At 36.8% G+C, this 18,737-nt stretch overlaps 1 long non-coding RNA gene across 1 annotated transcript in view; it reads left to right on the top strand.

Annotated features, from left to right (window-relative positions):
- LOC120475045 (uncharacterized) overlaps positions 1 to 16,149 on the top strand; it is a 235,040-nt gene extending 218,891 nt beyond the window's left edge. Inside the window, exon 5 of the long non-coding RNA XR_016146596.1 lies at positions 15,775 to 16,149. This is a non-coding gene — a long non-coding RNA (uncharacterized LOC120475045). The remainder of the gene's footprint in view (positions 1 to 15,774) is intronic.
- Positions 16,150 to 18,737: the final 2,588 nt, after the last annotated feature.

Consider the following 18,737-nt stretch of genomic DNA (forward strand, 5'->3'; position numbering starts at 1 on the left):
TGTTAAGGAAAAAAGACGTTGACGTTCGCGAGTGTCCACGTGTACAAAGACAGCACTCCAGGTATATGCGAAATCTAAGATATGTGTTCTCATAATCTGTTTCATAGTCCTCAACCTGCTCGCAAACTGCAGATTAGCCCCAAAACATCCAATTTCCAGTCAATTCCCATTTCCACACTTATCTTTCAATCCTCTTAATTGAAGATATAGTGTTCATATATTTCATGAATTAGTGAAAGAATACTCTTAACTTAAATCGGATTATGATTTCTGAAATCCCCTTTACTATGAGACGTTTCTGGAAAAGAAAATCAGCCACTGAAAATGGAGAAAAAATCATTTGGGCTTTGCATCAACACAAAATTCACATTCTCTCTTTTGGGCTTTGGAAGAGCGGGACTCCAGAATTCAATTAAGCGGCATTCACTTCGCAAGGTTTTTTAGGGTCGGGTTGAAAGCGAGTTCCTCTTCATGGACAACGAACATTGCTTAATTTGGCCCTGGCCCCTTGGTTGATGGCTACTTTAAAAGCAATGTGATGTATTACCTCAGGCCTCCTCCCAGGTCCCACTGAACATTTGCATTAAAAACCCTTTCAGACAAAAGAGATCTGGTGAAATTCATATTGCATAAATGTACTGTAAGTGAAATCCATATCTATTTTACATCCTGTCCTGTGTGTGACGATGATCAACATCAAAAAATCAACTCAACGTTGTTTTGTTATGAATAGGTAACAATGTGAAATCTGAATAATTAACAAATATAACAGATAAATGGGTCAACGCTGTATAAAAAAAGTCTTGTTTTTAAAGAAAGGTAAAATCTAGTTTAAAAACAAATGTTTCATTTCTTAGAAATATACTCGTTGTGATCAACTTAAGGTTACTAATGGATTCAAAACACTTTTATGCCATTTCAAGAAAGGTTTCATGACTCCGTAGTTGAGTCATCAAACTTTTCTTGAAAATGGTTTACAATTTTCCTTACACCCATGCATTCATGTGAGAGTACAAGTCTATGTTTCAAGGTAAACTTATTTTTTTTTCAAACATTATTAATGGATATTTCATAAAAGCTCATAGAAAAAACGTGATCATTGACCTGTACTTATAATTAATAAAAGTAATGGAAGAGTAGTCAAAACATTGTGCGTATGAATTTAAATTTAAAATTTGAATAGACAGATTAGTGTTGTGTCATTGACCCAGATGCATAAAAATGTCATTGTCTTTGCAATCGTTCTACTTTGCAAACTCTACTTTTCATTGCTTAACCAAGTATCTGCAAACAATTTCCATGAATCCTGAAGCATCAGCAGGAAATAAACTGAGTAGGTGGATTTCACCAGACATAACTCAACAGAGGTGTGGACGTGAGTGTCAGACACTCTTTCAATACGTCTTTCTGTCAGGTCAAGCAACAAGAGCGTCAGCACTCGCAGGTACAGAAAGGGAATGACTAAGCAAAAGAGAAACCTTTAGGAGTCCAAAAAACATGGAGAACCTCCTGATGGCTGAACATATTTTATTTTAATTGGAAAATGTTGCATCATTGAGATTTGGCATTCGATTGTGTGGATTCCTGATGGATCGTAACTTAATCTGAGAAAGAATCACATCCTACGTGACATAATACGCCATTTGCGAATGCGCTTTCACCTAATGAAATCTGAAGAATGTTTGGCACCATGAGAGAGAGCTGGCGTTAAGCTCTGGCAACAAACTCCAATCACAATATCATTGCCATATATCACCACTTACTGTATACTCATAGAGACATAGAGCAGGGAGATTATTCTTAAACATATCATAAGCTGTTCCAAACCACGTATAGTTGTCACGGGGAAGTTGTCTCAATATATTGACGGATTCAAAAGTCAAGTAGTTTTCTTTAGCAGTGGTTAAAGGAGAACTCCGGCGAACAATGAACCTTTGGTCTAATAAAACATCGGTACCTAGTCAATCGTTATCTGATATTTGTTTTCATGATAATCGAATGTAAAGAGTTTTATCTCTAAAAACTGTTTAGCGTGTAATGCTGGTAATGGGGGCATTGACTAAGTAAAAAGAAATCGCTACTTTATACCACTAACAAGGCTCAAAATAGCCCCACACTAACACAGAAACATACTGAGGCTCCATACATGCAAAACGAAGCATTGAGAACTTTGTAAGTGTACAGACCATTTAATAAGAAGAAACTTTATGAAGACAGTTCACTTCGTGTATACAGACAGGAGCCATCTTAAAAAATAGTCTCGATAAGTCGATCCCCGAGCGCGGTTCATACAGTTCAGAAGTTCGCTGAACTTCATACAGCTCAGATCACTCAGCACGTCGTTCGGGGATCGACTTATCGAGACTAGGGGTGGCACGGTTCACAAAACCCACGGTTCGGATTGTATCACGGTTTTAGGGTCACGGTTTTCGGTTCTGTACGGTTCTTGTTATTTTTTATTTTAATCTTTAACACTCCAGAAATGTACTTCAGCATGTTATATATAGCTTAATTATCCACACTTTAGGATACAGTATTAAAAATATATATATTATATTCATGCAATCATGCACAAACTGAATTTGACTCTTTGACTGGGACTATCTCAGAGGAAAGCTAGGTGAGATTTAGATACAGCAAGAGAGAAGAAATTGACATGCTTTTTGTTTATTTGGCAAAAAAAGGAGAATGTGTATCACTATCATACAAAAACGTGTGCATTTTTATCACATAAATCTTATTTACACAAATAAATTAACTTTCATGTATCAACTGCTAACTTTTGTAGCTCTTACCAAAATTCTATCTTTTAAAAGAAAAAGAGAGCAACTCTTAAAACACTGTCTTTTAAATGTCAATATACATGAAACCTCATTGCCTATAGATAATTAAGCTATAGCAATAGCAAAGGCCATAAACATAAAGTGAAATTTAAGTTCAACCTCAACACAAAAACAGTATCAACAATGCTTCTATTCCCAAAATGTGAGGGTACTTTTTTCCACTTAAAATTAAAGTGCAGGGTTTGGAAACGTATGACTGAAGCTCTTATCTATACATAAAGTGCCACTGTAGTTAAATTAAAATATCATAACATGAAATCCAAAATGTTCCCACACACCGGACTTATACCATAGACTTATACGACGCTGGCGCGTCCTCCAACTCCCTCATCTCTCCCACTTGCCATTTCTCCGCGTGCCGTGACCTGCAGCGCTCCATACTCCACTTTTACTGGCTTGTTTATTAACTTGAACCGGCGCTGCACAGAGCGATCGGTAATGACATCAAATACCGCGAAAGTGATGAATGCATACGGAGCCGACTCGCGCTAGATTGATGTTATTCACCGATCGCTCTGTGCAGCGCCGGTCCAAGTCGAACAAGTTTATGTCGCGCGAAAAGAAAACACGTCACATACGGGCACGAGGTTACATTGCGCATGCGTCGAACCGTGAGACGCACACGCGCTCCGAACCAAAACAAGCGAACCGAACGGTTCGGGTGTTTTTTCATGTACCGTGCCACCCCTAATCGAGACTATTTTTTAAGATGGCTCCTGTCTGTATATTCGAAGTGAACTGTCTTCATAAAGTATCTTCTTATTAAACGGTCTGTACACTTACAAAGTTATCAATGCTTCGTTTTGCATGTATGGAGCCTCATTATGTTACTGCGTTAGTGTGCGGCTATTTTGAGCCTTATTAGTGGTATAAACTAGCGATTTCTTTTACTTAGTCAATGCCCCCAGCAGTGTTGTAGTACTCGAGACTCGGACTCGTCTCGGACTCGGTCTCGAGACCATATTTTAATGGTCTTGGTCTTGTCATGGACTCGTGTGCATTTGGACTCGGAATTGACTCGTACTCGAACATTTTTTTTTTTTTAGGACTCGGACTTGTTCCCGAGTCCACTCGAGTTCAATTAAAAATATTTTTCATGATTATTAATGTATGTTAATAAAATATTTCCTTAAATTGATTGACACGCCCAGTGATTGGTGATTTTCTAGCGCACAATTGCGCATGACAAATTGTAATAAAATTACTTTTAACACCACCGTGGCCTTTTTACCCTAAACTGATCATATTTTTTTTAACTCTAACTAAATTCAGTAAAATAAAAAAAAGGATTTCTCTAAGTAAATAAAAGTAAATTAGGTAATAACCCTCACTGATCTCGGTCTCGACTCGGACTCGACCGTCTCTGGTCTCGGACTCGACTTGGACTCGACTCTCTATGGACTCGGTCTTGACTCGGACTCGACTCTCTCTGGTCTCGGTCTCGACTCGGACTCGAGTGAGGTGCTCTCGACTACAACACTGGCCCCCAGTACTAGCATTATACACTAAACAGTTTTTAGAGATAAAACTCTTTACAATCGATTATCATGAAAACAAATCTCAGAGAACGGTTGACTATGTACCAATGTTTTATTAGACCAAAGGTTCATTGTTCGCCGGAGTTCTCCTTTAACATCTCATTTAAAACTGATGCAAATATATTTGTGTTACATTTTTCCCCATTATATAAAATTATTTGACTTTTTTTTTGTTTTTGTTTTTACTAGTCAATATGGTCAAAAGTTTGGCCCGCCTTCTTCTTTTTAAAATAAATGAATACTTTTATTAAGAAAGGATGCACTAAAATGCTCAAAAGCGACAAAGATATTTTTATAATGTTAAAAATAATTGCTGTTCTTTTGAAATTTTGACTATTAGGCTATAACCTAATAATCCTGAAAAAGTATGTATCACGGATTCACAAAAAAATCACGCATAAATAAGCAAAACAGTTTTATGAAATGATTTACAAATAATAAAGCAGCACAGATTCTAACATTGATAATACGAAGAGGAAATGTGTCTTGAGCAGCAAATCATCATTATGAATCAGAGTAATGATGATGAAAATTCAGCTTTGCGATCACAGGAATAAATTACATTTTAAAATATAATAAAAATAAAAAACAGTTCTTTTAATTTGTAATAATGCTTCACAATATTATTATTTTTTTTTCTGTATTTTTTGACCTTGGTGAGCATAAGAAACTTGAAAATGTTAATGTTTCCAAACTTTTGACATGTACTGCATGTATCACTACAATTCCCTTAAATGTATAAATAAATCAATTGTACGTGTCAATCAGTTGTAGCCAGAATTTTCACATATTTTATTCAATTAATGAAAATCATTATTTCAATCCACAAAGGCCTGCTGTTATTTAGTTTTGACTTTTCAAATTTGTGTGGAAAATACACAAAGTGAAGGTAATGCTAACAGCGGATAAATTTGGAAGGTGTGCTGTTATCTCAGTGTTCAATAAACATTTGATCTTGGCTATACTCCATGAATAACAGCAAAAAGTAAGTCCTTGATTTTTCCTCTCATCTTTTGAAGTATCCACTTTTCATTGCCGTTCTTTTCATCGACATTCTATGCTCAAACAAAACACCCTGCAGATACAGATGCACACATACTCACTCGCAAACACAAACAGAGCCACTCCAGCGACTGGCAAGGAATCAAAGATTAAAACTTTGTCCACTTTGTCAATGTCATCATACTGTCATCATACTGCCCTCTTTTGTCAGTTTGCGTCTTGGAAAGCAGTGAGGGTCCTATCTCTTCTGCCTGCTTTCTTCACACCAGCATTTAATGCTTGAATGGATGAATTCTCATGTTTAGACCAACATGGGATTGCCTCGGCTTACGCTATACGTTTATATATTTATTTAAGTGTGTAAACGTACATACTGGGAAAATTCTTGAGTGAGTGGGAGAAGAAAAGAAAAGAGAAGAGAAGCAGAGTAATGAAAGACAGAATCACACAAAAGCAGTTTAAAAACATAATATTGTTGTTATATGGATGCACAAGGCATAAATTTAGTTTCTCTAGTTATTTAAATTATTTAACTATAGACTACAAATTATGACCCTTTTCCCAATTAGAAGATTGCGAAACGTAAATTAATAAAATGAAAGAAAACAGTCTCTTTTTTTACTGTAATTAATACTGAAATAAAAATTAAATCAAATGTAAGATTTCCTCTTTATTTAACTTCAATGATATGACAAAAGCACAGTGATAGATGAAATAATTTGAAAACTAATATTTAGTAGGCCTAGTGCAAACTGTGAACTGAAAATGACTTACACATGTCCTTTGATTAGTACTGAATTGTAATTTTAGCATAATTATGAATATCCCGTTGGAAGGGGTTTGCAGAGTGAAGATCTCAAATGAGGAGTATGGCTCCCCTAGTGGATAAGATGGTAACAGCATAACAAACAGGCTGTAGAATATAGTTTATATACACACATATTCTACAGCTGTGTGTGCAAGTGTTTGTGTATACCAACACTGAATGTAAAAAGTGTTGATTAAAAGGGATGAAAAGATTAAATGATGAACAGTTACAGAACCTAAGTTATAGACACATTATGCGTGAACTACCCATGTACTGCGACTTACAGCAATCACCCTGTCTTAATCTCTAGAGATGGTCACAGGTACATGCAATGACCAAATCCTCTTACTGGTCATTTGTGCCTGGTAATGTCCCATACAACCATAATGCTATCAAATCACTTGTCTTATCCATTTATAAAAAGCAATAGCTCTGGTGGCTATTGGATTTAAAAAAAAGCTATTTCAATCATATTTTGACCTCTCGATTTGGCCGGAAATCACTATGTCACCTTTTTGTGTATATAGGGACAAGTTCAGCAGGATCACAATCTGTGCAAATACGACCATCATCACAGAATTGGGGGGTAAAAAAATAATAATAGTAATAAAAAATAGGACAGAGCTGCTCTAATAGGTGGAATTCATGGAATTCAGCCAAAGATAGACTGCAGTCACATCATACAGAGTCTACAATATTAGTGAGAGATTGTTTCTAAAGGTATGGGGCAAATCATGCTAAAGGACTCAGATAGAGATGGCTATTTCACCAGGTGTATGTGTCCCGTACGCGGCAGCAGGAGTGTAATACAGCAGAGGAGGAACCAGCTTTCCCACAGAGCGGAGCGGTTCCTTTGAGCTAGTGTGTGCTTGACAACAGTACACACTCAGACTAAAAAGATTCTCCCACTGCTGTCAAGATAACGTATTGGGCCCTTTGTAACACTATGGGTTATTATACAAGTGATGTGGACTCCCCTTTGTTTATAGCACTTCAAACACACAAAGGAAAAGGAGGGGGACATGGCAGAACTGGATGCCACAGTTGTTTCAACATTACCAACACTGACAGACAGAGACTGAAGAGTCTTAAGACTGTCATTTCACCGGCCTCAATCAAGCTCCTCATCGTCAAAGTACAAAACTATATATTTTAAGCAATCAATCAATCAAATCAGGAGAGACAAATTAAAAGTAAGCAAGATTTTTTTTAATGAAATTTATGATATAAGGTTTGGGCCGAGATAGTAGTGCCTATAGGTACAGTAAAAACAGTAATATTGTGAAACATTATTATAATTTAAAATAAATGTTTTCTATTGTAATTTATTCCTGTGATGGGCAAAGCTGAATTTTCAGCATCATTACTCCAGTCTTCAATATCACATGATCCTTCAGAAATCATATGCATTCTATCAATGATGAAAATGGTTATGCTTTGCTTAATATTTTGTGGAAACCGTGGTACATTTTTTTCAAAATTCTTTGATGAATTGAAAGTTCAAAAGAACAGCAGACTGTCACATTTGATCCATTTAATGTGTCCTTGCTGATAAAAAAGTATTAATTTCTTCAAAATAAAATCGAACTGACCCCAAACCTTTGAACAGTAGACTATATTAACATTAATGTGCACCAGCACAGATAGTGAATTAAGATGCTAAATTATCGCACACAAAAGTCTCAACTGTTCTGTGTGTCTTTCTGTTAAAAAGTGCTCCCATGTGCACACCGTTGTACATTTGAGGGCAAACTAAAATGTAGGAGAGATCAGAGAGATGACATTTGAGGTTGGAAAAAATAGTGCTCTTTCTTTCCTCGTTCTGTTTGCACGTGATATCAGTGGTGCTGACCTTTCATACACTGTTATTAACTGAGGAGATGTTTTTCATATAGCCTGGGTGTCATTTACATGATTAGAGACTATTTCCCTGGGACATTGTTTCAGCTTTGAATTACTCTACATTTCATTACTTCATATCTGATACTATACATTTTCCAGAGAGAGATTCTTTATTCAAGCCAGCACATTTTGGCCTAGTTGGGCAAACAACACCTTCTGACGACTACATAAGAAAATATTTGGTATTTTCGTTCATTTTAGTCCAAACGACATTGCATGCTGGCTCTTAAAGGGGCACTTGGCAACTCTAGTAATTTATTTATTATTGAAAATTATTGATTTTCACTTTTGTCACATGTATTCTCATGGAGCTCCCCCACAGCTGTGTGGCATATATTTCCACAACACTGTCATAAAAAAAACTCACTTGCTCGCACTTTCTACCGCTGCTTATGTGCATTTGTTATTATCGCAGCAGGCCAACCTTATTGTGTGGAGTTATGTCTACCGAGTGGGTAATGCATCATATACAGTATCATTGAATTATGTCGAATTGCCATAAAGAACTTTGTGCTTCTTGGTCGTTCTCACTCGTTATCACTTCTCATGAAACTTCTATTTCCAACTTATCAGGACGTTATGCTGCATTCCAGGCAATCTGTAACCCATGTGTTTCCAAGCTTATACCCGTGAAAGTGCACTGGAACAGCAGTCAAACCTGTGATTTCCCACCCGTGAACTCGTACTAGATCGATGTGCTCCCAGTTACGAGTGCTGACGTCACATAGCCCACGAAACCATAAAAAACAACAATGGTTTACATATAGCTACCACAATTCCTTGCGCTCAGGTAGTTTGGCATGACTGGCCTAGAATGCCACAAAAACGTGAGTTGTGGTTTGAAGTTGTGATTTACGTGCTCAAAAACGTGCCTGAAATGCAGGATAGTCCCCATGATGCAAGGTTGGTTCCCTTTCACTATCACTCCGAGTTCCGTTGCATCACAACGAATGGGGGTTTTGCTTAGAAAGCCTATCAACGTCGATCATTACAAAACGAGCCAATGGCAAAGAAATACCATGGGTCTGCGGAATTTGCATGGCGCAACTCCGCCCCACCTCGTGGGTATAAAAGGAAGACGCCGGCAGAATGCAGATATGTTTTCACTTCAGAGGCACGCTAGAGCAGCTTCATGGATGACTCATGTTCTCTCTGTGGGAACATGACCATCACATCATTACGGTCGAGACTTAGTTATCTCGCAAGAGTGAGAGTCCCCTCATCCACACCCCAATCTACTTCCTCTAAACCTGGAGCTAGTACTTCGGCTGGTGGCCAGGGTGACCTGAGGGTGATGGTGTGGAACAAGGCGCCGACTATTTGTCCGTGCCCTGCACCTACCCCCCCAATGACAGTGCCCATTAGTGTCAAGGGGGTCCCTTTGGCACTACAGAGGATGATGCGACGTCTGTCGCTGCATCACTAGGTGGGCAGGATTCATCAAGTAAAGACTTGACAGCGCTACCTCCTTTGGGTGTGCAGTCGTTCGTCGAGTCTGATCCCGAGATGACTGGCATGCTTTCCCAGGCTGGTGTGAGCATCGGGTTACCCCTTCACCCTGTCACAAGCGCTCACGGCTGGATGATTGTTTTTTGGGTACGGCTGCCGATTCACGTCTGTGGCCAACCCCAATACCTTTCTTCCTGGATGTGCATGATGAGATCTCGAAGTCCCAGAAGACCCCCATGTCTTCCGTGACCGTTCGCTGATTTCATCCGTCTGTCCTCCCCTCGATGGAGCAGCTGCCCGTGGGTACACTGGGCTCCCCGGTGGATAATCTTTTGTTCTCCACTCCCCGATGCTCACACCCCGGGTGGGCAGCACCCTAGTGTGGTTAAAGAAAGAAGTAACACATCCATCCCTGAGCACACAGAGTTCTCGGACGACAGCGTGTGCCGCCCCCGGGCCGTGCACCCTTTGTCCTCCTCTGTCCCTGAGCTGGATGAGCTTCCGGGGAGTCCTGGACCTGTGCACTCTGAACCGCAGATAAATATGGGCCAGAAGGCACATCCTAGTTGCCTAACCCTAACCCTACCCCAGACCTAAACCTACCCATACTCTGTGCGTGTTATGTTGATGCTAAAGGGTGCCATGTGCGTTGGATTTAGACGAAAAATGTCAAATGCGTCACAATATGACGCCCTATAGGATGAGAATGCGTTGGTTTTTCCCTTGGCAAGCCACCTTGCCACCCCTGGAATTGAAATATTCCACCTGTGGCTGGACACCCCAGTGTTCTCCATATTATGTATCCCTCCACGTCATATGTGAATTCTCTAAGTCCTCTGGGAGTGACAACGAAAGGGAACGTATCGGTTACGGATGTAACCCTCGTTCCCTGAGTAGGGAATGGAGACTTCCTGCCACTTTCCGCTGTACCGCAGGGATCGTCTGAGCTCAGTCTTGGCTCCTCAGTGAAGAAACACATATCTGCATTCTGCCAGTGTCCTCCTTTGAGTTGCGCCATGCAAATTCCGCAGACCCATGGCATTTTTTTGCCATTGGCTCATTTTGGAATACTCAAAGTTGATAGGCTTTCTAAGCGAAACCCCCATTCGTCATCATACGACGAAACATTCCCTATCCAGGGAACGAGGCTTACATCCGTAACTGAGATGTTTTCCACCTGGGGACGCTGGGAGGAGCGGGGAAAGTCACCATTCTCACCAGAACAGGTTATTGAACCATTCAAATGATTTCTACACAGATGATTTTGAAATAGTTGCCAAGTGCCCCTTCAAAGCGTTCTCAGTTGCAGTGTAAAACAGGTGTCCTTTCTCTTTCAATTCAATAGGACATTCAATTATTTTTCTTATTCGTCTTAACAAAGAGAACACTAACAAATATCCTACCTTTCATTTTCATGTAAAAAAAAAATAAGTTATGATCAGATAAATGTCTAGGAGAGTCTGATCAACTCACAGCCTGCTTAGTATTTCAAAACAAGGTTATACTTGATTGTCAAGTAAGTGAGGATAGGAGCAGGCTTCACTCAATGTATACACTAATAACCTTTAAGAGTGCTGGCCTGGATGATTAAAATACTAAAATTAGGAGAAATGCCGTATTATGCATAGGCTATGTTCTTTTTATTTTAATTTTTATTTGCACAGATGCATTTCGGTGCGTGCCTTCTTCGGTGTGCAAAGAGTGAAGGCACACGCCAAAAACGTGTCTGTGCAAATAAAATAAAAATAAAAGAACATATACTTGATTGTCAGCAATGGCTTTTAAATCATAGACCATTTCCAGCACTGTTACATTATATGACTATTAGCTTGCTGATTGCTACATTGATAAAATGGCAGCGTATAACATGGATAAAATCTACCCCTGCTGTGATTCATCAAGCACGCTCAGCTTGTATACATTCTTATAGTCTCTCTCTCTCTCTTCCTCTCTTGCTCTCGTTTTCACTCGCTCTCCTCCCCTGTGTCTTTTCCATGTTTAAATATCCATTAGTATGGAGGGTCAAGACATGTTCCTTCACAACAGTAAATTAATTATGTAGAAATCAATTTACATTTATGATATGCCTTGCACAACTTATGAAGACCTCATAAAAATCCTTTTTTTGGCAATATTTTGGGTATGTAACAAGATGTACAGTATAATATATTTTACTGCATTAGAGCGTTTTTAAAAAATAAATTAAATAAAGTGCAAAGATCTTGGTATTTTTTATGTAATGCAATTCAAATTAATGTTGTTGTTTTTTTTAAACTAATGTTTAAAAAATATTTTAAAACATTGCATTTGTTATTTCCCCTCTTGCTTCAAAGACATAAGAATATTCTTTTGTACAGATCAACTTCCAGGTTTACGTAAAAAAAAAAAAAAAAAAAAAAAAAAAAAAAATCCCAGATTCCCAATTCAGTCTCAGACTTTTGAACACTGCTATTTATACAAACATATTAGCTTCCCAAATGAAAATTGCTCCCTAATTACTTTCCAAAAGTTTTCTTTTCTATTCAGAAAGTATAAAAATGAAAGTACAATTTTCATTCAAGCAGCCACCATTCATTTCAATTTATTCCTGAAAGCTTGGAATCAGTCAGAACACCCCTTTTGTAGTGAAAGACTACATTGATCATACATTGTCATGAAATCACTTACTTGTCAAGGTAATTGCCTCAAAAGTTTCACTTACAGTGCTAATCTTTTCTTCAACACACTGTAACCACACAAAAAACAATGTTGTCACAATATAAAATACATTCAAGGCTTCTGTGGTATAAAAGTGTGACCATTAAAATGACAACAAAAGGATTTCAATTCAGTGTGCATTACAATTGTACTGTATTAAAGTTTTACAAGAAAATTTGATTGCCAAAACGATTGATAATGGCTGTACACACAACCTGAAACCCCTTAGATTAAAAGTATTAGGTGAAAAAAAAATCACAGCATGTCCTTCTGTTTAATCTGTGCTGAAAAAAGTGTGAATCTGCCACAGTGACCATTCAAAAACCTCTATTCTTAAAAGGCCGTCGACACGGGTGGACAACCGGAATCATTGCTACGTTATTGAATATGCTGATGTCATGGCTGTTTAAGGTGCAAAATTTACTGTAGCAATGGAACATGTGAGAGAAATTAAATCAGACATTAGATAACTAAGGCCATTGTTCCACTTAATGTACAGATCTACTTGAGTGTGTGGAGAGTGAAAGTGACTGAGGCACTACTGAGAGTCGCTATGCTACGTTACTAAAGGCTATAATTAGTAGTATTCTCACATATCTTGAGAACATATTAGAGACGAAAAGTCACTTGTAAAGACCCACTTGAATAGCACTCAAAATTTGTCTCTGTATGAGCAATTTAATACCTCATTTGAAGCTGTTAACCCAGGTTAACATTACATGTGCATTTCATCATGCACTGCATTAAACTGAACTTGTAAGGGCAGGGATTCTTTTCAGGAAAACCTTTGACAATTACAAAAACATCTCCACTAGGTGATATAAGGTAGACAGGTGGACTATAAACATACAATCGATTGTGTTACACTTTTACAGGAAAACATACTGAATGGTGCCAGTAAAAAATGGTGCATTGGAAAGCAAAGTGTGTGAGAGACTAAAATTTTCAAATAAACTTCTTTCTCGGCACCTCAAAGAGTCACAACGTAACTAAGCACAAATAAGACCTTCATCATGAATTCAAACTGCTTTCACACCATCTGTAATGGAAAATAAAAATACAAATATTTAGAAAGTTTGCTTTAAATCAACAGCATCTTACTGGCAACATTATAATGTTTCATTGCCACATTAAAAAAATCTGTATAATCACTTCTGTTTGTAGAGCACTTTATCTGACAACCATAATTAATTTTAAAGTGTACTTACAAGTACTATTAAACTTACTAGTAAGCATAAAAAGATTCTGTTAAATATTGAGGCCTTGTCTGTTTGAAATGCTAAACTATATATATATATTTTTTTTTAATTTGTAAATATAATGTACATTTCTTGTAAGATATATCTGGAAATGCTGAAAAAAGTCTTCGAAAATTACATGAAATCTTTTACAGTGATAAAAGTGATAATCCCGCAGAGCGAAAAGGATGGAATATCAACAAAACAAAGCCGATTCAAATGCTGTGATCTATACGATTTGTCCTTAATGAATAAATATTCAAGGCTGGGTTTACCCTGTGTTACACTTCCATCTGTCTACCCTTATACAACATCACCTCCCCTGTTCACACGACAGGTGTGTGTGTGTGTGTGTGTGTATCAAAGCAAGAACGGCACCTCACAAACCCACGGTATCCAACCAAACCCCATGAATTATAGGCCCCTATGTCTCTCCTTCCGCCCCTGCATTCACTGTGCTAGTCGAACTCATTTCCACTCTCATTAAAAGGATCACTTTATTTGATGAACAGTATGAGTTTCTTCAATTGCTCACACTTTATGTTCCAGGGGTTGATTTTTATTATTAACTAAGATATTTTTTTTTTCTTTTTGCCATATGTCATATTAAGTTGTCTCACACTTTTTTACCTTGCATTTATATGTATACTTTTCAAATGTGATATACATAAAAAATACCCCATATTTACACTAATTATTCCATTAAAACCAGTGATTTTAACTGAATAAATAAATAGTAAAAAAAAAAAAGTTTGTGTATTAAGAGAAAATAAAGAAAAGTTAACTTTTTTAACAGTATGTTTTGGCATTCATAATAATAAGTTGTAATTTGATTAAATTATCCAAAAAAAAGTGTGAAAGTATTTAATTGTGTGTAATTAGAATTCATAAATTGTCATATGCCAAAAAATATTTTAAAACATATTTTAATTGAGAAAATAATCAGAAATTATTTTAAAAAATACAAATTAAATAATCTAGAGACTTTGAAAATTGCATTTTAAAGAAATTGTATTTCTTAAAGAAACGGTCCCACTTTATATTAAGTGGCTACACGTACTATGTGCAATAAGTACAATTTATTATTGTGTTCCTGTTGTATTGTAAAACACTTTTGCTGCTATTGAGGTGTGATACGGGTAAGGTTAGGGGCAGGTGTGGTGGTATGGGTCAGTTTAAGGGTAGGTTAAGGTGTGAGGGGAGGGTCAACTGTGTAACGACAAATGTAATTACATAAAGTAACTATAGCTGTAATTACATGCTGGTATTTTTAAAATATAAGTACAATGTAAAACATGTATGTACACAATAAGTCCATTGTATCAAATTATTATTTTCAATATAAGTATATAGTACTTAAAGCACTTAATATAAAGTGGGACCAAAGAAACTCCCAGACTGTGCATGTCTTTACTAAACAGTGCAAACTGATATTGATCTCATCTTTTTAAAATCATTCCCACTGTGTTTTATTATTGCATGTGTGATGAATTCAATCAGATTTGTTTTTTTTACGCACAGTTAGTTTTACTGGAGTATGCATATCAGATGTGGTTGTAATTGCCTTTAATCCTGCAAATATTCAGCATACGATAGGCTACTGCTTACTTTTTAGCACAGCATTGCCTCAAACACACTCTAGCTGCATGCGTGTATCACAGGAACAGGTCAAACGTGCACGCAAGCTCATCACTTGCACCAAAACTAACATTATACCAGGAAAGGTGGTTTAGTTTATAAAAGACAAGATAAGCCTCTTCCCCCCCCCCCCCCTCTCTCTCTCTCTCTCTCTCTCTCTCTCTCTGTCTCTCTTTCTCACTGACACAAATCAGCACGGTTAGAATAAACTGCATAAGTTATCAGCTCCTTGGAAAGCAAAAGGAAGCCAAAAAAAAAAAAGAAAAAGAAAAAGAAAAAGACTTCTATCACTTAATGAAAAATAGCTTCCCTTTTGGACAGAACTTCATAGGCTGCAATCAAGCCATGGCCCCCTCTTCTTGACGTGCAATCGAGGCAAATCAAGTCAGCATCTATTAATAATATTTCCCTGGCTTCTTTCATTCCACTGCATGTCCTACGACTGTCAGGGCGCGTGATGGAGCACTGCCTTTATCTCTGCTCAGGCCTGCTCTGTCACTGTGATAAACAATTCTAACAAGAATCAGAATAAAGATCTTCCCAGTAGACTCCAGGAGATAGAGGCCCTTTTTTCTCATTTTCTAGACGGCAAAATTTAATCTAGTGGCTGGGCCCTTTTTCTCCCCTCCCTCTTTTCGCCGCCTTTTTTTTTTTTTCAGCGTCACATTCAAAGAGATGCAAATTTATCAGAGCTGGGACCTGATCGACTGGAAGCGCTGCGTGAATGTCAAAGCGGAGGCTTTAGATGCGAAGACACCTCCGTCTAATGAGCTGAGGCTGGGCTGGAGCAGGTTGTGCTGACCTGTGTATTCGGACGACTGGCCCCTGTCCTCTTTCTGTAAGACAGGGAGATAAAGCTTCTTTTGATTGACTGTAATAACTGACAGTATTTATTTTCTCATAAACTTTCTCAAAACCGCTGTCTGTCTTTCTCTCACATTTCCATTTTAGTCTCCAAAGTTTTGAAGGCATTTGATGTAAATGTTGCAACCACATCGGTACTGGGGAGACCAAATGCAACATTTGTAATATTTTATAACTACAATATGTAATATTTTAAAATATTACAAAATATTACAAATTTTAAAATATTATTAAATACTATATATATATATATATATATATATATATATATATATATATACAGTATATATATATATATATATATATATATATAGTTTTATAGTAAGCATGCATTTTTTTCTATAATACTATTAATACTATATTCTATGTATATATTAGTTCATTGTTAGTTCATGTTTGCTCAGGGTTGTAATAAAACATTTTTTAGCTTTATTAATGTCTTCTTAAATGTTGAAATTAACATTAACTGAGATTAATACAAGTTCAATAAAAGACTAATAAAAGGTTGTTAACATGATCTAGCAATGAAACAAATACTTCTAAAGCTTTTTTTTTTCTAAAGCAAAAGTAAACAAGTGAAACCATATTGTAAAGTGTCACCGTTTTTTTATTTTATTTTTTATAGTTTGCTATGAAGGTTTCATTTGTTTGTTTTTTTGTTTCAGGTTTAGTTTTACCTAATTTACTTTTTTATTGCAAGGGCAATATGATAATAATATGATAATAACCCTGACCTATTAATCATTTATTAGACTGATGGATGGATAGATGGATAGAATATAATATATATATTTTATATATAAATAATACATGCAGGTAATATATATATATATATATATATATATATATATATATATATATATGTGTGTGTGTGTGTGTGTGTGTGTGTGTGTGTGTGTGTGTGTGTGTGTGTGCAGTTTATATTCAATATAGTAATATTAATTGTGACACACATATTTTTAACTTTGTAAATGGCTTTCGACTGTACACAGTTGCTGCAACAGGAAACCTCTATCAATAGCAAATTCGTAGCGCACTATACAGTATAAAACCACATGACTTCCTTTGCCTCTCCTCTTTGCTTTTAGTCAAAAGCAATGTGTGATAAGCAAGCTCATCGACGCATTCTGTCACACGTACACCCGTCATACCTGCATCCTGACAGTAAAGACATTATAATAGGCCTTTGGGTGACCAGAATAAGAGGCAGGTGCTCTGAACACAGGATATCTGGCCCATCAGGGATAACATAACCTGACAGCTGGGAAACCCTGCACTCGCAGGGGCTGAAAATGCATTGATCAGCTTAACACTGTGAAAATCTCTGAATGTGAGAGACTAGAGTGAAGAGTAACAGCTTTAAGACAATAAAAACTACTTTCTCAGAAGATTTGACCAATATATTCCAACTGGAACACAAAAGTGCCTTTCTAACAAGGAAAATCATGCCTGCAGTCCATTTAAATGAAAAGGAACATTTTCGGTATTATTAAAATGGTTTGTTGTCCTTTTTGTTGCCCAATTTTGTTGTTTGTTTGGAATCCATCAGCATGCCGAACCTTAAAAACCATAGTGAAACGAAATAGCAGGATGATAAATCATTTAAAACTATATCAGCACTCAAAGGGGTCTCACTTTTAACATATTCCTTTATTCCTTATTCACACACTTACTCCGTAAATAGACACATACAGATATACATCATCAGTTCACTTCCTGTTCGAGTCTGCTGGCAGGTGTTTGGCTGTTTTCATCCTCCATCCTGTTTGAAGAAGAAGAGGACCCACTTGGCAAGGTGGAGTCCTGATACATAGTCAACCTAAAGTAACCCAACATGATAGAATGATACTTTATCTTGCGGGACGCGTCCATGTCTTTGTTGAGGGTGGGTCTTTAAGAAAAATAAAGTGTGTGAGATTGATTAGCTGTGAGCATGCTGCTGGCAGGGTGGTGTCTCGAGAAGGGGTTGACTGTGGATGAAAGGCAACTCACTGTATCGGACAGGTGAGAGGATGACACCTGGGGGAGAAACGATAAATAAAACAAAAGCAGGTAATGCGCTCGGAAGCAGGACGAGTGGATTTGGTGGGTGGGAGAGGGTGTGAAGTGAAGTTGATGAAAAATTTTGGTATACAATAAAGGGCAATACTGACTATTTTCTGAGAGCTGGGACTCATTTATTACCTTTTTTTTCAGAATATAGTTGTACTTCTATAATTACTCTTGTGTTCACCTAAGCATTAATGTGTTTCATTATGTTTGTGGCTTGAGTAATTTTAGTCTTTTCAGGTGTGTGCGTGTCAGTGTTTTTGCTTTTTTATTTTACATTTATGGTAACATATGGTAATAAGGTTTCATTAGTTAATGTATTAACCAACATCAAATAAATATGAACAAAATATTTGTTCCAGTATATATATATATATATATATATATATATATATATATATATATATATATATATATATATTTTTTTTTTTTTTTTAATGATAGTTATGTAAAAATACAGTCATGCATTTTTTGTTCATGTTAGATGCTCAGAGTGCATTATGTGCATTTATAAGTAAATGTTGAAATTAAAATTCATTTATATGAATAAATGATGTAGAAGTCTTGTTTGTGCCTAATTCATGTTAACTAATGAAACATTATTATAAAGTGTTACCAGATTTATTCATATTTTGAATTAGCTTGTATTTTTATTAGTGCTGTCAAATCAATTAATTGCAATTAATCGCATCTAACATAAAGTTTTATT

Source organism: Pimephales promelas, chromosome 15 (assembly GCF_988280905.1).
Source record: "Pimephales promelas chromosome 15, fPimPro1.hap1.1, whole genome shotgun sequence".
In the NCBI taxonomy this organism is placed as follows: domain Eukaryota; kingdom Metazoa; phylum Chordata; class Actinopteri; order Cypriniformes; family Leuciscidae; genus Pimephales; species Pimephales promelas.